Raw genomic sequence first — 25336 nt, forward strand, 5'->3', positions numbered from 1 at the left:
TGCACATGGTGGCTGCTGCAGCCTGTTCCCCCCCAGGCCACCCACTTCTTCCAGCCCCTGGCCATCGGTCAATATGCTGGAGGGAAGGGATGTCATCCAGAGGGACCTGGACAGGCCTGAGAGGTGGATCAGTGCAAACCTCATGAAGTTCAACAAGGCCAAGTGCAAGGTCCTGCACGTGGGTCAGGGCAATCCCAAGCACAAATACAGGCTGGGCAATGAGTGGATTGAGAACAGCCCTGAGGAGAAGGACTTGGGGGTATTAGTGGATGGGAAACTGACTATGAGCCAGCAATGTGCGCTCGCAGCCCAGAAAGCCAACCGTGTCCTGGGCTGCATCCAGAGAAGTGTGGCCAGCAGGTCGAGGGAGGGGATTCTCCCCTCTGGTCTGCTCTTGTGAGACCCCCCCCTGCAGTGCTGCGTCCAGCTCTGGGGCCCCCAACATCAGAAGGACATGGACCTGCTCGAGCGGGTCCAGAGGAGGCCACGAAGATGATCAGGGGCTGGAGCACCTCCCCTGTGAGAACAGGCTGAGAGAGTTGGGGGTGTTCAGCCTGGAGAAGAGAAGGCTCCAGGGAGACCTTAGATCAGCCTTCCAGTACTTAAAGGGGCTACAGGAAAGATGAGGAGGGATTCTATCAGGGAATGTAGGGATAGGATGAGGGGTAATGGTTTTAAACTGAAAGAGGGTAGATTGAGATTAGATATAAGGAAGAAGTTGTTGACTGTGAGGGTGGTGAGACACTGGCACAGGCTGCTCAGAGAAGCTGTGGCTGCCCCCTCACTGGAAAGGTTCAAGGCCAGGTTGGAGGGGGCTTTGGGCAACCTGGGCTAGTGGAAGGTGTCCCTGCCCATGACAGGGGGGTTGGAACTATGTTTAATGTCCCTTCCAACCAAAACCATTCCATGATGCTATCTCCTTGGAGAGAGGCTGCTTGGCTGCTGGCCAGTCTCCTTCACTAAAAGGCTTTGGTAGGGAGAGGGTTGGGGAAAAAGAGGAGAAGACAAAAAATTTTTAAAAAGAGGAAGGGAGAAGAAATGTGGGGGAAAATGGGGGAGGTGGTGGGGAAAAGAGGGGCAGGAAAAAGAGGGATGGGAAAATGGGAGAGACAAGAACGGCGAGAAGAGGAGGAGAAATGAGGAAACGGGAGAAAAGTGGTGTGAAAAGGGGGAAAAAGGAGAAAAGTGGGGTGAAAGGAAAAAATAAATAAAAGGGAGGGAAAAAGGAAGAGAGAAAAAAAAAGGCATTTGAGAGAGCAGAGGCGCTCCCGCCGTGTGGTGCCGGTGCGGTGGGTGCGGCGCCCCGCGGCGGGGCCGGGCGGCCGGTACCGGCGGAGGCGCGGGCGGGGCGGGCACAGCCGGGTCCGGGCCCGCCCCCCCCCCCGCCTTCTCCCCCCCACCCCCCCCGCCGGGGCCGGGGCGCCGCGGCCGCGTGTCGGAGGCGGCGCGGCTCTGCGCCGCGGCGTGAGGCAGCGCCGCGCCCCCGCTGCCGGAGGAGCCGCTCCGCCGCCGGCCCCGCGCTCCCGCCCCCGGCCGCGGCGGCCCCGCCGGTATGATCTCCTGAGGGGCCGAGCCCGCCTCGCCCCGAGCCCGCCCCGCCGCCCAGGTGAGTGCCGCGACGGGCCGAGCGCGGCGGGGGGTGCCCGGCCGGCTCCTGCCCTGCCCAGCCCCGCTCTCGGACCGGGCGGAGTTGCGGGGTCTGGACGGAGCTGCCCTTCGCGGGGACCCGCGGCCGTTCGGGACCCCCCCCCCCGCCACCAGCCCAACCGCGGCCGCCCCGGCTACGGTTGGCGATGCGCCCCCCCCCCCCCCTCCCGCGCATCGCTCCCTCGCAGCGCGGTGGCTCCGTGTTTGCGTTCCCGGAGAGAAAAGTGGCAGCTGGCCGCGGGAGGATGCTGCGCGGCTCCCCGGGAGGCTCGGCCGGGCTCTGCGGGGGGATGTGGGGGGTCTTGGCGGGGCGTGGGGCGGTGGCGAGGCTCCCGTGGCCGCCCGGTCGCAGCCGTGGGGAAGGGACTTTTAGAAGTGACCCGCCGGGGCTCGGGGTGGGCGGCAGGACGGAGCTGCCGGGCTGAATGTTAAACGGGTGCTGCGGGGGGGGGGGGGGGGGGGCATTCAGCACCTCGGGAGCAGCAGGTGAAAACGGGCGGAAATCTGGCCCAATCGGAAAAAAAGCTGCGGGGAGCGCCCGGCTGGGTGAGGGATGCGCCTGGGTTACACGGGTGGGTACCGGAGCGGGGCGGGGGGCGACCAACAGGTGCGGCGGCTCCGGGGCCGGGGGAGGCGGCTCCGGCCCCGGGTGGCTCCCGCCGAGGCGCTGCCGTGGGTCGGTGCCGCGGGCGGGTCGTGGGCGGCCGCGCGGGACCGCGCCGAGCGGAGCCCCGGCTGCGGAGCGGGGCGGGCGCCTCGCTGGGGGAGCGCTGCGAGCCGCAAACTTCGGGTTTGAGATGCTGTTACACGAGAGGCCAGAGCTGAAGGGTTTCCTGCATTTTTTTTTTTTTTTTTTTTTTCCCTGTTGGGAAAATGTATCCAGTAAGAAAAACTTTGTAAGAAAACTAATGGATTTTCAATGAGAAGTGCCTTTCCCGAAGTATTACAGAATTTCACGGGCTTGTTGGTTGTATTGACAATGCACTTAATTTTCTGGTGGTCTTCTCGGGGAGTAGCTAATACTGCAGAAGATGCATTTTGGTCTGCGGCATTAAGAGTGTTCATTGAAGTGTCTTTGCTTTAGCATTTATGAATTTCAGGTATAATATGTAAAAGGCAAAAAAAAAAAAAAAGTCAGATAGAAATATGTAGCAGACTGTGAAAGGGTACAAAGCCCATGTATCCAAGTTCTTCCTGTCAAGTCAACTTTTAATACAGGCTCTCCCTGGACAGCAATTCACATTTTTCAAGGGGAGAAAGGATGGGTGAAATGGAATTGTCCAAATTAAGTCAAAATGAATTGCTTAATATTCAGAGGGGTTGATAAATGAACCATTAAATCAACACTTGCATAGTGCCTCATTGAAAAGAAAAATGAACAACTCTCAGTTGTGTGCTGGGCAGAATAGGTCAGCCGGTGACGTTACCACGTTAGTGTGCTGAACTGAGTCCTCCTCCTGCGAACAGATGTATCTGCACTGTGACATTACATAGGCACGGGAACGAGCTCTCGTGCCCTGTGCTATGAGTAGCAGCATCTGCTATAAATGATCATAATCGTCCCAGCTTCATCTCAAAGGAGAGAAATCTTGGTTATGTTTCATTTGGCATAAATTAACATAATTCCATTGACTTTTCATGTTGATGTATATCTGTTGAGAATCCACTTTTGTATTTCAAACTATTTTTATTTCCCCCTCGAGCAAGAGCTATATGCCAGTTTGAGGAAAAAATTATACTGATAATATAAATAAGAGTCGTCATCTTGAAACAAGGCAGACAAGACTTCTTGTAGTAAAAGCTCTTTTGAGAGCATCACCTCTCAGTAATACAGGGCATGAACTTTGCTTCTAAGCCCTTTGATTAGCATAGGTACAGCTGTTGCAGTATTCTAGGTGCCACTGAAAAATTACCTTTGTCTTTGCCCCTTGAAGTCCTTGAAATTCTTGAGTTGGAGCGCACTGAGGATGTTGACTCTATCCTTACAGTGCCTTCTGGAAACTTCTAACGCTTTGAAGAATCATGGATTGTATGCCCCTGATGTTTTTCGTTTGCACCTCTCTGCGTTTGCAGGTAACTTAGAATAGCTAATTTTGCTTAAAGCTTTTAAAACTTAAGAAGTGACAGCTCTTTTGTTTTGTGCATTCAAATTGAGTATTAAAAAGAGGATATTATGGAGAGACTTTTTTTTTAAAAAAAAAAAAAGCTGAGAGAAACAGATTATCCAGGCTCCAGCTGAGGGTGGGATTGTAAATTGACTCATGATTTGAGCAAGCTCCTTGCCTACATTTTGTTTGGCCAAGAGAGAGGGTCTGTATGCAAACCTTCAGACAGGCAGGGCCATTTATCCAGGTATTCACAGTTATATAGAAGTGTGTTATATAATGTGGTCTGTTGCTCATTGTTTAAGGTGACATGTGTGGACACAATACATGTGCACGGATCCTCAAGGTGATGGCTTATTAGGTGGGTGGGTGCAATAGAAGTTGCTTGAATGCATACGGAACTTTATATCGTCTGTGATGAAGCAGATGGACAAGTAGGTGTGTTTCCCTCACGGGAGAGGAGGTTCTGGATCTGGAAATGCCTTTAGATAGTGTCTGGTGGTCATGTGCATTTTTTCAAATGTTTTGCTGTTCTTAAGGGCCAGGGTAGCTGCAGGTATTTTTGTGCACCAGCAATGTCTGTTTAGACTAGTCTTCGCTTGCTTCTAATCGTCCTTAAGAATAAAAGAAGTAAAGTTTTTCTGAAAACCTAGTATGCCTTGTAAGGTTATCCTGCTGCTTCTGTTTCCTTGCTTGCTATTTTTATTTGAAATCATAATGCATTTCTTTAGTTCTTTTGATAAAGACTTGAGTTCAAGCTTGCTGGGAAGTGGTCACTCTATGCTGAGAAAGTGCTGGCATCTTATTGACTTATTTTGGGAATACTGGAGAAAAATATAAAAGATTCACTTGCATTGATTAAAACCTCCAGGGCAGTCTTCTAACACTGCAGTTCTCTAGGTGAAAAATTAACTTTCTCCGTTGTCTACTCCTGTTTTTATTTCATTTGTGAGAATCCCAGGCTCTGTTATCAGTTTACGTTGAGTCCCTTAGGTGTGCTTGCAGGGGAGAGTATCTTGGTCTAAAAGCTGACACAGTCACCCCCGGAGTCCATTTGTCTCTGGCCACCAGCAGATACGCCTCAATACTGTCGGCTCCCAGAACAGTAACGGAGGCAGGATCTGCACCAGCCCGCGGTTCCTCGCCCGGGAAATGTTTCCTGAGTGATTGTCAGAAAAATAACTAACAGCTACCTTGACATTTTTCCAGAGGTTTTGGTGAGATAGCACTTTAGGTGTAGCTTAATGACAAACTTTGATTTATGAGGCAACTGAAAATGTTTGAATTTTTGGATGTGGAGTGAAAGCATAGGAGCTTTCTGCATTTCTACTGCAGCTTTCCAGCTAACAGCTTGTGTCTCATTGATTTTAATAAGAGATTTTTGCTGAATATGCCTGGAGTAGTTTGAAATCATACTGTTAACTTTTTTGGGACAGTAGGTTACTAAACACAGTAAAGAACTTTGCAGTGTCTCTTTAAATAACCTTGAAAAATCTTATATCTTAACTACTTTTTATGTTCCCCCTCCTCCTTGGGTTTAAGATGGATCCTATGGGAAAGCTGGTATTTTTTTCAGTTTGGGGCTAAATATTGAAAAGAAACAAAAGAATGTTTTTCCCAGCCCACTGATCAAAGGCTGGTATGACTGGTGTATCTGTGCATTTTCCCCGTGAATTCTGTGCTTTCTTCCTCTCTGCCTCGATCAGCTGCGTTCAGTAATAGCTCACCTGGATGTGGCTTGTATCTGACTCATTTTGAAATGATTCAAAAGGATCCTATTGACATATTTTTAGCTGCTGTTCTGTTGAATTTGAGTAGAGGCAGTGAAAATGGATGTGTTGTTGGGTGGTTTTAGGGTTGTCTTTTTTTTTGCAGAATCACAGAATCATCTAGGTTGGAAAAGACCTTGAAGCCTTTGAAAAGAAGGGGAATCTTACTTTTCACTGAAGATGGGTGCTCCTCTGCTTAGCAAGGGACGATACTGGTTCCTCATGGAGGTGAAAACTTTGTAAAATCTCAGCATTGCCACTCAGTTTAGCCAGAGAACCTGATATGGACACTGGGGTTTTATTATTTTTGTTTTCGAATTTCACGATGGTTTTAGGAATCCAGTGCTGCACAGAAAGCTCCCCGAATCTTATGAATTGTAAAGTGGTAAGCTGGTAGTATTGGGTTATGGTAATATTTGTATTATTGCCCCTTTCTGCCCCAAGGGTTTGTCAGGTTGGGTGTTGGAGAGCTACCACGAATGCAGAAGAGCAGTGCTGGGACCACATCCAGGGAGATGTTGTCCACTGCTGGGATAAGCCAAGGTCTGCTAGGATCACCCCAGCACCTCAAAAGTTGGTATGGTGGTTTTAGTCATTCCTTGTATGGAAGGCACATGAGCAATGACAGGCTCATTTCTTCTTTGGAAATGTGGCAGCCAGGGCTAACCGTTTAGTTAAAATCTTTCCTGCCCTCTCTGGAGGTTTGTTTGGTCTATAGGTGTCTTTGGCCACCAGCTCATGTACTGGTTTCGACACACGAGCAGGTGCTTGCACCAGCCTAGTTACTGCTCTGCAGACCTGCACGCAGCCCCCAGTTAAGCCGTGGGGGTTGGCAGCTATGGCCTGGCTTGGGGCTTATCTCTGCGGGTGAGGTGGGAGCGCGGGGCTGAGCAGATCGCCATGGCTGTTTTTCCTTTTTTGCTGGTGTTAGCCTCAGACATAAAGTTTGTTCCCTTGCAATACTGACACGACTGAAGGACCTCTGCTGCAAGGCAGCTCCGTTATTCTCTGTAGTGCTTGGATTGCTCAGCAGAGGGAGAACAGACCGTATTGCACGAGGCACCCAAAACCATCGCTCTGACTGACGGTGGGGAAAGGAGTCCCAAAGCCTCCCTCCCTGTTTGAATTTTTTTTGGTCTTCCCTTGTTTTAAAGCTCAGAGCTAAACTGTGATTTCCCCCCCCCCCCCCCCCCGCCCCTTGATCAAAAGTAGCTGCCTCAATCTGTAGGTTAATGGACTATTTCAGATGGCAGAGTAGGTGGCTGTGATGGAAAAGATGTGTCCAAATCCAAGAAACAGCACGCCTGAAAAATCTCGTAAATCCAAGTGCTCCCTAAATATTAAGGAGCCTTTCTGAATATTTAGAAAGAAATGTTGGAGTTGGCCCTTAGTGACTGAAGATTTACAGCACATCTAGAGATAAAACAAAGAAACCAAAACCAAACCCTTTGAATTAGTTGAAATTCAAGCAGCAAGTAATCCACATGACTCATCTCCAAGCCAGATCTTTAAGTGTCGTAAATCAGTGTGGCTCCATTGACTTCCCCGGCACTCTGCCAGTTGTGCCACTAGCTGGAGGGCTGGCTTGCTATTTTTTTGAGGGGAAAGTTTGAGCAAAAGATTGTCACTGGCGTTTTTTTTTTCATTTGATATTTTTTGATGATGAGAAAGGTATTTGGTTAAAGAGTAAAATTTGTGCTCAGGCAAATAGACAGTATGGTTCAGTAGAGATTTGCTCCCCTGTAGCATTCTGTGTGGAAACCCAGGAGAATTAGACATTTGTTTTTTGTTAGGGATGTCAGTTTAATGTGATCAGAAAACAGCTGTTAAAATGCTGCCAGATAAAAGCAAGATAAGCACGAAGGGGAAAAAAAAAGGGAAGTTCCTGCAATTGGATTGAATAAGGCAGTGTTGTGGAGACCCGGCTCCTACCCCATCTGCCACCGGCTCAGTGGGTGACATGGTCAGCTTCAGGGCTGTGTTCTTCAGAGCAGCGAGTGTTAGTGCTCTTACACCGCTTAAATCAATGAGGTGCCATTTACTGAGGCTTTTAGTAGGTAGAGCAGATGAAGCTACTTGGTCTGGTAATGTGATGAGTTTCAGTGGAGTGGAGCTCCAAACGCTCTCCTCTGCTTGATCAAAGGGCATCACCTGACTCTGCACTGGGCATTTTCTAAATAAATGGAAGTGTTCTTTTAAAGCATGAGAGTCTGCTGAGGATGACGATAGGGTCTTAACCCTCTTTTAGACAGGGAAATGTGCCCAACTGGCAAATGTGGAATGTGCTACTCAGAAAGCAAAAAGAGCATCATTTGGAGGTGACTGTGAGCCAGAGAGGGTAGTCGGCCTCCCAGGGACAGCTCTCCCATCTTCTGTGCTGGCTTGTAAAAACAAATTCAAACCAGAGCCAGCCCTGAGTTTACTTTCAAATTCTTATTTTCCCTGCAAACCGGTAATGAAGGGTCTGTGTTTCCATTCCTGTTAGAGACCAATGTCCACCCTTGCTTCCAGCCCGGCTCTGCTGGGTCCTTCCCCGTGCACAAACTGCCTGTATTGCCTCCATGTATCAGCTGTGCTCTGCTGGGAGCAGGCTATGGGGGTGATTGCATCCAGCTGATGCTATTAACAGCAGGAGAAACACCTCTCTCCTGAGGAGAGTTCATCTCTGCTGGATAATGAGCTCTGTTTCACTCAGGACTGAATTGCTGCTGTATGGATCACAGCAAAGCACAAATGAGGATGCAGCACTGGGCACTTCCTACAGCCTCTCTTATACATAGCAAATAGCTAATTAAATGAGAGCTGGTTTGAGCTATTGGACTGCTGCTAGCCTGACTTCTTATAGAAGAATCTTGTGCAGCTTGTCGTGCTCCAGTAACTTTTTGAAGTCTTTCAAAACTGCGTTGCAGCAACCCCTGGCTTTTATTCTGACTTTTAGACTGTTGCAAGTGTGAGATCTGAAGAGCAGAGTTGGGGAGTGAAGCTTGAGCTATACTGAGAGTTGTCCAAGTATGTGTATGAAATGCATAGCCATGGCACGGGGTATGAGACTCTTTCCACAACTTAAATAACCTGTAAATCTCTCTCTCTATATATATATGTGTGAATTACAAAATTGTTTATGCAGAAAGCATAAACTTTTTTTGGAGTGTCAGCATGGGCAGCCTTGCTCTTCTTGCAACTTTTTTTATGGATATAAATGGGATGTAAATGGATTTTCTACCTTATACTATCTGTCTGAAGGAGGATAAAATTCACTGTTGTTACTGTCACGCTCGGGTAAAACATTAACCCTGAATTTTAGCAGTGTTGCATTATCAAATTTACAGATATTCCAACTTTCAAATTTCATCTTTTAGTATACACGACTTCTCAAAGTGAATCCAAAATAAACTTTGCAGCAAGAATTTACCTTATTTAACCTGACTACTTTTAATTTTGTTTCAGTAAGCAGTTTTCTGCTTACACATTGGTCCTGAATAGCTGAATTATTTTGCAGTTTTGTTCACAGAGCTTGCACTAGCATTTTGTAGAAAATCGTTAGCTATATTACTGTTTCAGTATAGGCACTGGGAAATCCACTTTTATCTGTTCCTGCTTAACAGTGTGCTACAAAAGGCTTGCCTTGCATGTACTGAAACATGATTAATTTTGGGGGGGGGGGGGGTAACGATGAAACCGCAGCGCTTTGATGATAGGTTGATTATTTTACGCTCTGCCAGAAATGGATACTTAAAAGGAGATATTAGATCTGAATGAGATATTCAAGAGCCAAGTTACAGGTTTGAGTTAGCTAATAGGGAAGAGGCCAATCCTACTACCACTGGTGTCAGTGAAAATACTGGGAATGGAGTCAGGCCTGCAGTAATTAATTACTAACAGATGATGATTTTTGAAGGTGTGAATAAAAGATTTGATGTATTGGTTGAATTGTCTGTAAAACAGCTCTGTTGGATGTTCTTTTTTCCTGTTGTCTTTGCTCCCCTTCTTTCTGTCTGACTTCAGCAGCAGAGCTCTTCGGCTGCTGAGCAACAGGCACTTCTAAATTCCTCTGCTCAGATTGGTATGTCTTCGACAGTTATGGCATGGACCCTTATGCAGGCTGATGTTATATGCTGTTACATGCTTTAATTTCACACTTGGAAAATAATTTTGAAGGTGGGCATTTTATTTATTGGTTTAGACAAAAAGGACCAGCACACTAATTCCTGAGTGTTACAGAAAAGATGTTTTCTGCTAACAGGTATTTCCTGAAAGAGCTTTGTGAAGTCAGAGGTGAATGATTTTAAGTATCATATTTAGCAATCTTCTTATTACTGACATAGAGGATATTATAGTTATTATAGTTGAGTCAGAAATAGAAAAATGTTGCGATTAAACTTCACCATTGTTCTTATTTTCAACTGCACTCTTATAAAAGGTTTGGGTCCCATGGCTCGGGTAAGAGTTTGGAGAAGGGAGGCAGGGTGTATGAGTTGTACAGCCAGCATGTCCTAGCAGAGGTGGGGGCTCCTTTCAGTGTTGTCCTAGACTGAGAGTGCTCTTCAGTGTGCCACCACCTTGTGATGTGCTCCCTTACAGACTTTGACTTAACCCTGGTATGGTCCTACTGCCATGACTTCTCGCTTGTTCTCTCTGGACTGATCTTGTTCTGACGTGCGGAGTCACGACTTTACAACCAGTAAGGTTATAAAGAAGGTATGTTTATTCAGCGCTGGGTGCACGGGGGATCACTCCTCCACAAACGTGCACACTTTGGAGCGAAAAGCAGCTCCTTTCTATAGCGTAAGTGTTTACATATTCATGATAATCCCGAGAATAGGGAGAGATATTACAATTAGTTTTGAGAAATCATTATCATAAATCCCGCCCCAAGTCCCTCCCCGTTGCGCCTGCGCAATGTCTCCTGATGGTCTTGGGCAGGGGTCTTCAGGATGAAGATTGAAGATTCCTCTTCCTCTTATGACTTTTCACCCAATTAGGTCTCTTCAGCATGTCAATTTAGCATTCTTTGAATTCCCTTTCCTTATCTTGGGACTCAGTAGTTGCAGCTCCTCCCTTATCTCAAGAGCCCATCCCGCTGAGAGCCCATCCTGCTGAGAGGCCTGCATCTATTTCGTTAAGGTTTCTCACTTCAGTTCCTCATAGTGGATTTGTTAGACTTCTAATGTTTTTTTGCTTTGGTAGTGATGTTGTGTGTTTGGGTTTTGGGTTTGTTGTCTGTTTGTTTGTTTTTAATCTAGTACGGGCATCAGTCGAGATGGTGGCAACAGGTAGTATTTTCCCTCAGGAACTTGCAGGCAGCTGAAATAGGCTGATTGTTGTGGTGTTATATTTGCACAACTATCAGTATTTGCTGTTGACACTTGGATGTTACCTTGGGGCATGTGAGCTGCAGTCACTCCTCTGGGCTTCAGCAGACACATGTCAGTGGATCCCAGGCATCTCCTGATGCAGGGGGGGGTTTACTGCTGTAACGAAGAATGGGTCGTCAAGGGAAACACAGGATAGTGCCTGTGAGGCTGAGCTGGTATTTGTGGGGAAAGTACATGCGAAAGTATGGCTTAGTAAAAATCAGAGTCTGTCTGAGAGAAGAGCAGAAACTTTGGAAGTAACCACCTTTACCTTTCTGTTTGCCCTCGTTACGTTGGTGGGAGCTGCATGTCATTTTGTCCCTGGTTCCCGCCCCAGTATATTACAACATATTTCCAAAGCCAGAATGCATAATGTCATTAAACTAGAAAGCGTGAGTTACTCTGTCAGTGTTTGAGTCTATCTGTACAGCTGAGGAGTCTTATTGTTTTGATATCTAAATGGCACACCATAAATAGTTTTAGTACATGAGTGTATTGCTAGTAGTCTCTGCTCTGTCTTGAAAAGTGAAGCTGTCTAACTTAGAAAATTAAAACTGGTTTAAAAGTGAGGTGGAGACCATTCTCAGGGTGGCTCTAAAAACCTTGTCTGTGACTCCTTTTAATTGGCTGCCATGGAAGTGTATTCAGTCAAATCTTTTGACAAATGATGCAGTATGGAAGCTTTGTAAATAGCAAAAGTGTTTCTTATGTGATTTAGTGAATTAATAGTTTTTATGTAGGAGTGTTCTTGGCATCAGCATGTACAGTAAGTCAGGACTTTTGTCATTCTACTGTATTTTGGTTGGTTAGTAAAGAAGAAGAGGCAATTAGAGAGACTGGAGACATTCATGAACTGAAGTAAGTCAGAAATGTTTTCTCGAAACTTAACATCTTCAGCAGTTGGTAGTTACTCATGAACGTGGTGTGAAAAAGGCATGGTGGCAGTGGAAACATGGCTTGCAAAGCTTGGTCAAAAAGGTGAATGTGCTGCTGATGGTGAAAGAGCAGCTGCCTCAGGGGCCTGGCTCCATCCTTATCCATTGCTTGTCCCAGGAAAACAAGGGTTGGTTTTAAGATGGGGAAAAGGACTCAGGGTGCTCTAACCCAACCTGTGTATAATATCTGGTATTTTAGATGCCTTGTCTGTTCAGCACTGTGTTAAGTACTACTTATGTATAGTCTTTATACACAAAAGTTGCTTTTTCTCACAGTTGTAGAGGAAAAAAAATAGAAGGTGCAGCTTTTCAGATGAAACTAGAAAACACAGTGTCCAGGTGAATGTGTCCTTTTGGGATGGGAGATGGCAGAGGTGGCTCTGGAGGGTTTTTTACTTTCTAGCTTATGAAACAACTTGAATGTTATCTACTCCATAATTTCAAGCCTCATACGATATTTCCCATTTATTACCCTAATAAGACCAAAGGTAAAATTTTATGGCACGTTGTGATCCGAATGGTTAACTACTTATTTAATATCTTTGCTTCCAGGGCAGATGGAAATGAGAGAAGTGTCTCTTATAGATCTCAGCCCAATTAATAAAATTTATCTAAACATGCTCTGGTTTATCCTACTAACACTTCACAAGGAAGTAGAAATTGTCCTTATGTCCTCTACTTTACAAGAAAGTAACAACTCGGGTGGTCAGACAATAGCCCGGCATCCTGTTTGTGAGATGTGTCAGTCCTGGGTGATCTGACACTTCTTCAAGCTGTAGAGTCCCAGTGTATTTCTACTTCTGATGCATTCTTAACACAGAAGGCTTTGCACTGTTTGGAAATAATTTTGCTCTTTTGATCCATCACAGTTGCATGTCTTTGTGTGTTTTCTTTCAAAGATGGGATAATCAGAAATATATACATTTTTAAGATGCAGATAAATCTTGAGTTTATTTTGTTCTATAATGGTATTTTGTATTTCAGTCTTGATATCTTTCCTGAAAAGTTCTGAAATCATTCGCTTTTTCTTGGTTGCTGCTGAGCTGACGTTTCTAGAAAGCAGTCTGTAATGACTACATCTCTTTTCTGCATTAGGACAGTTAATTCGGAGCCTGTCAGTCTATGCGGACAGTTGTACTCCTTTTTTTTTCAGTGCAATATTTTACATTTATTAACATTTAATTTACTCTGTCACTTTGCTGTCCAATCAGTGTCTTGAGACTCTTCTGCACCTTTCACATCAGTTATAATTTTACATTCTCTTAATCATTCTGTTTTGTCAGTGAAGTTTGGCACTTCATTACCTCCCTCCCCCCTTCTCTGACCATTAATGTGTATATGGACTAGTACAGGTCTCAGCACAGATGCTGAGATGATGCGTTAATGGCCTCCCATGGTTGTGACTAGTGATTTGTTATTCTTTCCTTTATTTCTGGGAGTTTTTGCCATTTTTTTTAATCCTTAATATATCCTTTCTTTCTATCCCACCATAGCCTACCTTTTTTAAGGCTCTTCTTAAGATTCTTTGAGAGCCTTTGCTGGAGTTTGGGAAGAGCCACATGTACTGCATCAGCTACCTGCATATCCCTGCATACCATGTCACCTTATTCACGTGCTTGTTAACTCCTTCAGGGAACTCTAACAGATTTGTTGTGCATGACTGCTGTCTGCAAAATATCTGATTCTTCCTGGCTGTATAATGCACCTGTTCATTCCATTCTTTATTATATTTTCTATCAATTTTTCTTGTATTGAAGTTAAACTCAGTGGTCTGTCTTTGAACATTTGACTTTTTAATGAAATGTTCAACTGTGGAAAGCCAATGAAAGGAGTGGGATATGTTTTTAGGTAATATTTTGTGGGTATTGTGGTGGGTTTTTGTGGTCCAACTCTGAAGTGCAATGTTATAGCTTTGTTCAGAGTTGTGGGGTCAGAATCAGAAATCATTAAAATGATGCATCTGCATCACTGATACATCACTATAGTGTTATTGTGTTACACTGCATGACACTGCTGGATTTCACCATGAAAATTTTCAAAGCGGTGCCCTGAGGTTTACAAGACAGACTTTATCAATGGTAATAAGCTTTAATGTATTTATTGTGAGGAATAAGTTGAACACTAGAATTAATGTTGGCTGAAACCAAATGCTGTATTACAGTTGTAAGCCATTCTTGTATATAGAAGTATCAAGACATAGATCTATCTGCATGCTCAGCATAGGAACTTTAATGAGTGTTTTGCATTTTAAAGGTTTCAGAAATAAACTTATAAGTTGGGAAGAGACTTTTATTTTACTCCCCACATCTTTGTTCATTGCTCTACAAAACCCTAACAGAATGCCAGTACTGCGGGCTTCTGATGCCAGCATTTGTCACTAGCCTTGTATTGTAACTCTGTTTTATTGAAGATTTAATGTTAGAAGCTTATCTGTGTTCTCAGCAGGAGAATCTGAAATATATATATGAAGTCTTGTAATGAAAAGCAGTAGGAGAAAACTACAGTCCTCGTAAATACCCACCTCAGAAGGGTCTAGCTGGCATTCCTGAATCCTTCCTTTTGTTTTGCACTGTTGGTGTTTCCTGAAGCACCAGGTCGTGGTGGGTATGTGTTCCTTGTGACCTTATGTGCCAAGGCTAATAGAGCTTTCAAGCCTCTCTGCTGTAGCAGTAGAAAGCATTTACTTGCTAAATTTTATTGTTCACCAAAGGGTGAGGAAAGTCTTGTCGAGAGGCTACAGGACCATCAGGTGTAAATCAGCATGGTCTTCAAATTTTGGCTCATCAAGAATTTCCTTTCTGGTCCACGATGGTGAGCTTGCATTAAAAAGGGGCACTTGTTGTAGAAGTACATACTGTCCTCTTAATGATGAGACCTGGGCTACCTGTTTTGGCAGTAAGCAGATTTTTAAGTGACTCATGTAACAGCTTCAAAATCTTGTGGTAAATTTGAAACAGCCAGTCAGTGAATAACTTCCACATAAAATTAGACGGTAATCCATTAATTTTGTAGTTCTTCCTTCCATTATTTCTGGGATTTGCTGTGCCTCAATTGCACACCTGCAGTTAGAAGTGGAACTGCTTTTATCTTTCATGAAACAGCCGTGATCTGAGTTGTGAGCCACCTTGGGGCGGTGGCAGCTGAAAGAAACAAAATTTCCATAGTTCCAGTTATGTGGTCCCAAGAAGGCAGAGCCCTGAGTGTGACAGTAACTTAACGTGTTCTTTGACATTGCTCTTGGTGGCAGGACTCAAGTTTCCAAATGCAAGCTGTCTGTGTGGCTGTCCTTGTGCTGTCCCCCACAAAACCATGAGAGATGCCTCTGGTCACTCCTCGCTATGCCGACTGACTGTCGGTGCAACTCAAGCAGCCTAGTGGCATTGCTCATCATGTCTTACAGCACCTGAAATTCAAGCCTAGGTTTTCTCCAAATGGGTGGCTGCTCCATAGACCATCTTTCCAATCGCAGATACCTTAATCTGGTGGTAACAAAAGATCCTTTCTTTTTTCCTCCACGCATCTCCCTCTTACTAGGTGGTTTGAGCTTCTCCATGTTTGCATTCCTGCTTTTTCTCAGCACCTTAGAGGGAGTCATGGGTTTGTTTTAAGTGAATTCCCAGAGACAGACAGCTGGAAAGAAAGTCAACAGGCCATCGTGGATCACAAGAAGTTCAACTGAGCTCAAGATACAGATGAACCTGCAATCGTCAGACACTTTTTATGCCTCCAGCCAGCCAACGTTCATCTACTCCATTTCATTCCAGAGATAATTGCTTGTCCTTGTTCTATACTTCATGATCCCCCATACAGATGACCACTAGTTTAATTGGCCCTTTGTATTGGTGGGTGGAAAGACTACGTCCAGGTGGAAATAAGGCCTGAAGTGTGACACATTCTTGAGTGAGGTCAGTTAGAAACGTGTTTCAAAGAAGCAACGGTAGGCAACTTGCCTGCTTCTGAGGAGGTCTAGAGCTGTGTGGAAGCCAAGAGGAAAGAGAACTGACCTGTTGCTCTATTCATGGAGCTTAAAAGAGCCCAATTCAGGATTGTAGGGTTGCTTGTCCAGTTGGTTCATGGTGCTTGACCCTTGCTGGTGCTGCAGTGACTTGGAAGAGGGGAAGGTCCCAAGAATGTTGGCATCTCTGTGTGAAGAAACCATCCAACTTCACTGCATCAGTCTTGCGATGGCAGATGGAAAGATGTTTCCCTGGGGAGAAATCACTGAACCCTTATTCGCATTGTTGAAATGACTTGATTTCCCCCCTTTGAAATAGATGTGCAGTGCTGAATGGCTGTGTGTGTGCTTGCTTGTTCCAGGTTGCCCTGCCCAGCTGTTGGCAGGGCTGGGGCAGTACCCTGGTAGCCGCCTTGGTGTGGGGTGTGTGGGATGTAAGCTGCTTCTCAAAGGTGTTGCATGAATATGCACCATGTGCCAGCTGCTGAAAGGTGCCTTTGATCGCATCCGATCTCACTGGGTTTCATTGCACTTGTATAAATAATAAAATCATTGCATCAGGTTTTTACACAGCAGGGCTGATATTGGCAGTGGTACCTTGTTAAAATGAAGGACTGTCTGTCTTATTGCAGATAATGTGAGACCAACCTTCATTTTCTGCTTTCTGAGAATATACAGTACCAGATAAAGTCCAGTGAGAGTTACGTGCAAGTTCAGTCACTTTAATACTGTTTTCGAGAACTGCTATGCTTACAAGGTTTTGTTTGCAGGGGAGAGGTGAGAGTTTGGTGTTTGCTTGCTTTTTAAGTTGTGTAATAGTGGAAGAGTTGTTTCAAAAGATAGACATGCAAGGACAGAAACAAGGAATTATGAAATCTGTCAGCAAAAACCAGTCATCAGTATGATTTGCATTGGTGATATCATTAAAACGGCTTCTGTGGTTTTGTTTGCACACATCCTGTTGGCATGAAGTTTCCTTTGTCCATGTTTATGGTACAGATGCATCTCTTCCTATAGCTATATTTATTTTAGAGACTGAAATATCAAGTATATGAATACAGCATGCTGCAGATGGTACATTTTGACTGTAAGCTTGTAGATGGTTGACAGTATCATGTACTTTGGTTATGGGATCACCTTCTCCAAAAATGAGAAAATCCTTCAGCCTGTTGTCACTACAGTTAAGCAAAAAATTAAAAGCGGTATTAGATATCCAACTTTCTGTAACATTAACTGAAAATTAGATGGCCAATAGCTGTAATCACGTCCAAATTCAGGTATGTAATTTGGGAGCATCAAGGCCACATACAGTCACTAGAGCTTCCACAGGGTGATTCAAAAATCTGAATTTAGAGCCTGATTCTTTCCTCTTAAGCATGTGAGAAATTGAGGTTCCTGACTTGGATGTTTAAATTAGCCTGAATTAGATTGAATTGATTCTCCACCTCTTCTCTCTGCTTGCCTTTTGTGTCCTTGAAAACACTGTTTACCTCTTCCTCTGTCTCTTTTTTTTTTTTTACATTTTTTTTCTATTTGAAAATTATCCAGGATTAGATAGTGATATGGATAATGGGTTCAAGTAGTGGAAGATCTACCTAAGGAAACTGAAGATAGAAGCACTTACTGCTTTATTGAAAAATTACATCTTGTTTCCATTTTGAGCCTTGGTGGATCTGGCTTTGATTTCCAAGCACTGGAACTCTGCTAGATGAGGGAGCCTCGAAGTAGGAAATGTACTTTCCATGTGCAGGAATTAATTAGCTGTAATTAGGTTCCTTCTTCACCTTTTCACTCATAAATTAAATATCTTTAATTCTTTTTCTTCCCCCCCCCAGGCATTTTATTCAGGTTCTAGATAGTAACCAAGTATGGTAATACTATGAAGCTGTTCCAGCTTTAGTGTATTTTATAAGTGCTGTACCAGCTCTGTGCACTAGTGGTGTACCTAGAAAATGTGAGAGAGGTGGGGGAAGCTTTCAGTGTGGAGTCTGGCCCTCAGCACTGCCTGCAGCCATTGTGGCTGGAGAGGGGTTGGGGTTGATGGACATTCAGTATTGATTGTGCATTGGAGAGTCTCTTTCCAAAGAACTCCCCAGTGCCCTGGAGTCAGTGATTGTGAGCAGCCCCAAAGGGAAAAATGGAGCATTTGTCACGGGGTAAGCAAGTGGAGGGAGGGTTTCATAGTAGCTGCTCTTATTTTTTTGTCTTTTTTGTCCTGACAGTGGCATTGAGGCACTTCCCAGAGAGAAGAAGAAAGAATTGGAGAAAGATCTGTTGGTTGTGTGTGTTTGGGTTTTTTTTGTTTTGTTTTGTTTTTTTTTTTTAATGAGGGGAGGAAAAAAGGGCTTTTGTTCATAAGGCTTTGGGGTTTTTGGGGTTTTTTTGATCTGTAGTGGCAGCGATTTATGCAGTTGCTTGTGCTTTGAAAAAGTGTTGGTAATAAAAGGTGCACTGAAGGATTTGTCCTGTAAGCTGGGAGCTCTGCAGTTAAAAGCAATAGAGGAGTAAGACATGTATCAGCTGGTTGGTGAGCGCTGTCTAAAATGAAGCTGTGGAAGGTCAGAGGTAGATAACAGATCAGCTGAGGCTTTTTTGGTGATGACAGTGGAAATATTACTGGTGATGTCACCACTGGAATACTGCTGGTATTCGTAGTGACTCTCTCTTGGGAAAGATGCACCTAAACTGGGCCAGGACCACAGAAATGTTGGTGGCATGATGAAAGTCCTGGAAAGGAGCCCTGACATGAGATGAGTAGACGAAAATGAAAGCTGACAAGAATTCTGATCACTAATTAAAAATGTACTGGAGAGGAGTACAAATGAGAGGGGAAAAAAAAAGTTAAAGCAAAGTACTGGAGGAAGAATAAAAGATACACTTTGGCGATGAATCAATTTGGAGTAGAAATGAGGAGGAGGACTATAATTAGTACAGCAGCATGCTTTGAAGAGTGGATAGTGGGGTGTAGTTCATGGGAGGATTAAGGGAGACAGTGGCTCTTAGGAGAGCTGTGCCCCTGGAAGGCTTTGCCTGTTCTAAATAACATGTTTGTTGATGTATCTTCCAACCAGCAAGTTGGTGGCTTTTCCACTTCCCATTCTCAAATTGCATATTTTTTCGTTTTAAAAAAAACAGTTCACGGCCCACAGTGCTTTGATACTACATTGTTCACCTTTACAGGCTTTTTTTGCCCATCCACAAAGTCCAGAATTGTTTTTGCTGGGTACAACTCAACTGTGAGATTTAGTAGTGATGCTGTTCTTGACTTAACAGCTGGAGAGAACCAGGAGGGAGTAGTTTCTCTGCCCCAGCTTACCTCTGCAGTCTGGGCTCTCTTAGCAAGACAGGAATACATTTCTGCTTATCCCCTTCCTGAACTGAGCTCTTCTTCTGTTCACAAAGACAAGGGGTCCTTTTCTGTCACATTCATTTATTTTTGAGTGGAGACAGTGAAATCCCAATCTGCTTTTTTGTTTTGGTAGGACTGGATGACAGAACTGTTGTTCAGGGGAAGAAGGCTCAGATAAAGCAGCTCTAGGTTCCCATGCCTGAGTTTTCTCCCTGCACAGTGTTCTGTCAAGACATAGTGTATAAGGAGGCAAAATCAAGATTCCTGAGCGAGCTGCAAATCAAACCAACCATTTCTCAGTTTCCTGCTTTTTTCCCCCTCCCCAAAGGATACAAAGGCATGGAACAAGCCATGCAAAAACCATTTGCATTTCCATTAAACCCAGATAAAAACAGAAGTGAAAGTTAATATTCAGCTCTGTAACGAAGCTGAGAGAATGACAGCATCACCATTAGGATCACAGAAAATAAAGGTCAACACACAGAAAATATTTGGATGTCAAATCAATGGAAGTTATGCAGAAGGTGACCAGTCTATCCTCAGGTTCGCTTTCTGTGTGCATCCTGATGCATGCAATTTCCCAGCGTTTATTTTAGCTATACACATGGTTTTTAATCTTTTTTAAAAAAACTTGAGTTAGGCTAGCAATACCATGCATTCCTTTCAAGAAGTTTTTGCTAAGAATGCCTGGTGTTCAGTGAATAATAATGATCAATAGCAGGAAATGAAATCCAAGAGTTCTGTTTGTCTAATTCACCTTGAAAATTAGCTCTCTGTTACAGCTTTCTCAAACAGGATGAGTGAGGAGCACAGGTAGTATCAGTACTAACATGGTACTGTTACCGTACAGGCAGCTGAGAACATGTTTTGATGGCTCTTTAATATTTTGGATCAGTAATACTTTTTTGGCAGCATTGGATTTGGGGAATGCATAATCTTTCTGAGCAGCCAATTAAAATAATGACTCGGATGGCGAGTTCCTCTCCTTTTTCCTCCTGTGTATGACTATGCCCTTCCTATCAAAGAAGTTGTATCTTAATTGGCAATCCCCCCTGCATCTGCTCACTCCGCCACCCCCTACAGAGAGGCACAGTGCTTAATTAAAAGGGAGTTTTTGTTTGTTTATCTTTGGAATTTCACTTGTGCTTTTGTAGGTGTTTCAAAGAGAGATGAGTTTATAGAGACCTTACTAAGTAATTAATCCTGTAATATTATTACTTTACTAAAAAAAAAAAAAAAAGCTGAATTCTTTGGAGATCAGAAGATGTCCCAGAGTTGTCAGACTTGGTATGTGCGTTGGAAAGAGGAGTGTGGCGAAGACCCATCAGAGGAGCCGGTCTTCCTTAGGCGGGTGATATGACCACCATAAAAAGTGAAGTTTTTGCTGCACCATTCCTCTAATGTGCTTCTCTTTTGGAGGGAGTGGCTGCTTCTGGAAGTGACAAGGTTGATCTGCCTCCAGAGAAATTTTAGTCTGTGGCCACTCAAATGAGCCTTTACATAGGAGAATGTTTTATAATCATGAAACAAACTGAAGCTGGCAACTTATTACTTCTAAGCCTATAGTTTTATAGCTCAGTGGGTCTCAGATACTTTGGAGTTACACGTCATCTTTAACTCTCTAAATTACTTGCAGAGGACTACGTGCTTTTGTCGTCAAAATTTTAATTAAAATCACTGCTGAGGTGTGATGGGATCCCCTGAGACAGATATGAACTTCTTCACATGGCTTCAGATACCAGCGGTCTGGAAAATATTGCTCTTCATTTTAAGAGAAAATGAGTGAATGAGGTTCTTGGGAGCAGCATTTTCCTGATACTGTAGCTTTTTTGCTACCTCATATCCTTTCTCTTGTTCTGCATGAAGGAAGGCACATTGCCAGGGATCCACTAGCTGGACTTTGGAAACTACTTAGAGCACAGTCATCCTACCAGGGTCTTGCTAGGATTACGCTGACCTTGAGCTGGAAAAGCTGCTGCTGTACCCATCTCTTCTCAGGCCAGGTTCTGCTGAGGGGTTCAGCTTCTGCCGTGCAGGACATTATGTCGCTTGAGCTCTCTGTGAAGCTGAGGGGTGGCTAGTGTTTCACACCACTGGGCTTTAGAAGATGCTTAAAATCAGGTGAAAAAATGTCTAATCATTCTGAGTTGGGTTTCTTCCTCCTCTTTTTATTCCCCACACCAGGCTTTAGCCAGAAGACTGCTTAAAACAGTCTTATTTGCCAAGCCTGAAATAAGGGCAGAGTAAGCACTGTTGTGACTGGTAACAGTATCACATAAATATTTCCTATACCCATAAGGGACAATGTTGTAGTTTATCTTGCATGCAGCAATGCTAACGTCTCATGATCAGAACCATGCTACTTTAATGGGTAAGGAGTAGTAGGGCGTAACTGTGACTGCTTTGACATTGTTTGAAATGCGTACAAAGTTAGAAATTTCATTTGAATAGAAAGGTGCTGAGTATCAGGGATTCACTTGGTGACGTTCTTTCCCATTTGCTTGCTGGGTGCTTGGCACAAAATAGTGTGTTTTAGTCCCTTCTACACTTTGGCAGTGTTGAACCATGAGCACAGCACGCTCAAGGGAACAAAACCAAAAAAAAGTGACTTGAATTTACGCTGGTGGTATGGACCGAAATAAAGCTGCTAGGTAAGATTACTGAGGGTTGTAGTACTTATCCTACCTCCACTGGATCATTAAATATGATGAATCTAAGCAAAGAAGGTCTCTCTCTTGCTTTCCCTCAAGTTCAGAGTGATCTGGCTAAAGTGGTCAGTGATGATCTGTCTGACATGTGGCTGGAGCAGGGATTGGAACATGAAGAAGAAAATCTTTGGATATGTTGTACTCTAAGCGGCATTTCTGCTCCCTTGAGCCAGAGAATTTAATTGCATGTCGAGTGTAGTTAGTGCAGAGGCAAATGAGTCCCTTGATGTGCTTGCTTGGGTGGGGGAGGAGGAAGTCAGAAACCAAAACATTAATTGCCTGAACTTTTGGTGGTATTTGTAATTTGTTTTTTCATTTGTTTGATTTCTGAGATTTGGGGGGAGAGGGTGTAAAGAGAAGCTCTTCTGGAGTGTCAGTTCTACAAAAGGCGTAGGAAGCCATCGAACAAATAGATTTTCTTTTTGCTCTGTGCACACTGCTGTTCAGTTTCATTGGGATACATTAGACTCGTGAAGATGACCAGTGAAATTGTCTTGACAAATATTTCTGCAAGGAGGTCAAAATAAGTAAGTTAGGGAAGAGTGACTAGAAAGACCCTACCAATTACCAGCTTCCCCAACCTCCTTACTTAATTTTCTCACAAGCTAATGTGAGAGGAGGAGGAGGAACACACCTTCATCAGAATGCTGCACAGGAGAACAGGGTTGCTATTAAAAGCCCAATAATAACTTGTATCAGTTTATGCAGATTTGCACTGCTGGGTTACTCTGTGGCTGGCACTTGGCAAAGCAGAGATAACATTTAAATCAGGCAGTAAGTGTAATTAAGTACTACCCTTCAGCGCATCTCTCCTTTTAAGACATTTTTATACACCGTGATTTAGAACATGACAATTGGGTGAGATTAAAGCAGCAAATTGTGCCTATAAAACAAGCCCTGAGAATAGCAAGGGACTGTAAAATTTTATAAAGGGGAATACAGCACATGCCTCCAATCCGATAAAACTTTTGTGAGCTGGGAGATTAACTGTGAAATACAAATAAGATGATACAGTATGCGTAGCATTCAGCTAGTAAATTGCTTGTTATTGTAACAACTTATTTCCTCTACCCAGAACATTTCTTACTTAACTTTTCCAGAAAATCTCACCATGTGACTGATTCATTAACCACTGGAGGTGTGGAGAGAAGGTAGAAAGTCAGACAGCAATGATGTCCATGTAAAGAAAGCAATAGTGTAAATGTAGTGTGAAAGATCATTGGTGCTGAAACACGTGCGGTCAAGCTTGTGACTGGTTTCTTCCCCAGCTTCAGGTGAGTTGTATTTGCAAAGGGAAAAAAAATCCTTACCTTATTTCAAATCCTTAGTAAGACCTATTGGAAGGTTTTTCTTGGGGAACAAAAATGTAACTTTATGTGAAATGTCTAAAATATTGTCTTCTGTGGTACTTGACAGTGTTTGGCCTTTTGGTTTCTGTTGCACTTCGAATGCATCGTGAGTATCTTCATCAGCTGTACTTGGCACATTATAAAGAAAAGGCTCAGAGCCTTTTAGAAACTTCTTACTTTGTTTGCAGTTCTCAAACCTGGTGGGCCACAAGTCACCTTGACAAATCACGCTGAACTTTTTGTCACTGACAGTGGCTGAAAGGCAGAAACTCCCTTGGTATTGCTGGTCTCAGTGGCTTTGGCTTTCATGAACTGTTGCCTGTGTGCTACAGCATGGCCCTTCACAGTCTTCCTTAATGATCTCATGTGTTCTCCCTTTCATTCACACTAATCCTACCCCATTCAGTCTTGCACCGCTTTTTTATTGATTAACATAATTGCCCTTTATTAAGAGCCATTGAGTATAAATATATTCAACTTAAATGTCTGGTAAAGGGATGCAGGACCTGAAAGCCTGCTCATTTCTTCCCAGCTGCATTACGTGTAGAGAGAAATTGTGTTGCTTTTTAAACCATTGTAGGTCAATCACGTTAGGAAGAAGATTGCGCACGTGGAATGGGGAGGAGGATGATGACTAGTTTCCTTACTGTCTGATATTCTCTGACCACCTTTGCTCTGCATAAAAAAACTCAAACAACTTTATAACAATTTTAATGATGTATTGTATAAGAAAATAGCAAAACTGGAAAAAGAAGTTTAAATTATTCGGGTGGACAGTATTACTGTTCTGTAATAGGACAGTTGGGTTTTAAATGCTGAGCAGGCACTGCATTAAGAACAAAATCTAATGCCAAGCCATGGACAAATAGCAGAGTGAGGAAGGAATTGTAGAAGAAACAAGTGGGAGCCTTAGATGAAAATGCAGCTGCATTGACAGCTAACTGTTTTGTGGGCACGTCATGCTCAGCCCTTGTTTTGATAGGGGGATGTTTACACATTGTGTGTTGCTTTTATGCTTGACTTCCTTTTGACTTTTGGATTTATTATTTGGTGCCATATTTATGTTTGAGATTGTTTTGATATTGTTAGGGAGATGTCAATACTTCTGAATCAACATTAAAAAAGTTCTGGTACATAGAAATGTTGACCTTTTCTTCTTGCTTGGTTTGAAAAGTCAGTTCAAAATGGCAAGGTTTCATTCAGAATGGAAATTCCCTTTTCCTTGAGAGGCAGGTACTCTTGCCCTACCAGTACACTGTTCCCATATTTCATTGCACCCCTATCTCCCAGGGAGGATGGGAATTTGCTTCTCCATCTCCTGTTGATACTGAATGTCCAGGAAGGTCCTGGATGGGTTCACTGCTGCAGCTCTTGCTGTGTTCACCTCAAATCACAGTATTACTGGCTCACTGAATCAAACTAGAACAGTTAAAACATTTCAAAACATCTGTAGGAAGTCATTAGCATAGAAAAGTTTTTTGAAAAATTGAAGTCCCAAATATTCAAGACAGCGTTGTGACAAGCTGTAAGTGAACAGCATGTCGCTCCTAATCCCAATAGGAAGGCAGCTGCCTCTCGCACCTGTTGCACTGTGTCGCTGCAGGCAGAGCGCTGATGGACTTCAGAATGGATCTCCATGCACGCTGTCTCTGATCTATCTTGGACTCTTAATTTGCCCAGTAACTGAGTCCACAACTCATTGTGGTGATGTTCGGGGGAAGTTCTCCATGCGATGACACTGACAGCAGTTTTTGTCCATGCTTCTTTGCTTTTTGTCTGAGTGAAATGAGTCCTCAGTCTTTCATTAGACATGTTCTGCCTCACTCTGTTTTTGGTGAGGATGAACTGGCCTTTGGGATTTTGCCTCTACTGTTCACGTGTATGTTAGTGCCTATAGTCTGTACCAGAGAATTAGGCACTGAGCTCATAGTGAACTTGAGTGAACTGGACCGCAATTGAAATTCCAGCCTGAGAGCTGCCTACACTGACTTGTTCAACTGGGACCAGAGTCCTTCAGTACTTCATTTTTTTCTCTAATTTTTCCCCAGGTTTTAGTGGTATCTCTTGTTGCATAATTTCAGAAGGATCAGCTTATTTTTTGCATTACAGGTGGTAAAGGAGTAAGCACAGAAACCAGTGGAATATTTGTTCTATTTGTGATGGAA

The 25336-nt window shown here is 43.8% G+C and overlaps 1 protein-coding gene across 2 annotated transcripts in view; it reads left to right on the forward strand.

Annotated features, from left to right (window-relative positions):
* The window catches only part of SGCD (sarcoglycan delta), a 399682-nt gene that overhangs the window by 59665 nt on the left and 314681 nt on the right, over positions 1–25336 (forward strand). Inside the window, exon 1 of one of the 2 annotated variants that reach the window (XM_074838562.1) lies at positions 1586–1606. The exons of the other annotated variant lie outside the window; for it this stretch is intronic. The gene's annotated coding sequence lies outside the window, so the exon portion shown is untranslated. Of the gene's footprint in view, positions 1–1585; positions 1607–25336 lie in introns of those variants that run through there. 2 annotated transcript variants of the gene reach the window in all.

The sequence above is a fragment of the Strix aluco genome, chromosome 13 (assembly GCF_031877795.1).
Source record: "Strix aluco isolate bStrAlu1 chromosome 13, bStrAlu1.hap1, whole genome shotgun sequence".
In the NCBI taxonomy this organism is placed as follows: Eukaryota; Metazoa; Chordata; class Aves; order Strigiformes; family Strigidae; genus Strix; species Strix aluco.